Genomic DNA, 675 nt, shown 5'->3' with positions numbered 1-675 from the left:
CTTCCCATACTTCTTCTCCAATACGAGCTTCCACCTTATCCAACCCCTTTGCATACTTGAGCCTTGAAGGTGGCAACCATCTCCTCTTGGTTACTTACTATGGTGTTGAGAGCACCTTGTAGGGACCCCTTGTGCTCCCCCATCTGGCCATCAAGCTCCTCCCAGAGCTCCACATGGCCTTTGAGCTCCTCCCCACTTTGCCTCGGCCAATACTTGCTCCCCTCGAGCTAAGCGAGGCCCCATAGCGATGCCAAACTCGACAGACTTGCCTTCGCTCCTTCTTTGTTTACTTGTGTAGGTGTTGGTCTCTATTCAACAGTTTTAGCTTGCCTGTCTCCTATCCCACAAGCTTGGCTCCCTCGCAACCGGAGCTCTGATACCACAACTATCACGGCCTTAGATCTTTCTAAGAGACCGCGCTGGCTCTTAGCACTCCCACTAGCACTAAGTCAGCCTAACCACCCTCCTTAAGGGACTTGGGAAGAGAAGAAGTGAACACAAGAGTGAGTTTGAGAAGAATGAACTTGTATTGCACTAGAGAGCTCTTGAGTACAAGGCTTGAGAACTCACTTGCTCGGTTGAACGCTCTTGGTTGGTCCTTGGTGAGTGTCTTCGCCAAATGAGGCAACACCTATTTATAGGCACCCTAAGTTACAATGGATGGCTAAGATATTT

This window comes from Macadamia integrifolia, chromosome 14 (genome assembly GCF_013358625.1).
Source record: "Macadamia integrifolia cultivar HAES 741 chromosome 14, SCU_Mint_v3, whole genome shotgun sequence".
Classification (NCBI taxonomy): Eukaryota; Viridiplantae; Streptophyta; class Magnoliopsida; order Proteales; family Proteaceae; genus Macadamia; species Macadamia integrifolia.
Note: the sequence above shows the minus strand (reverse complement) of the source record.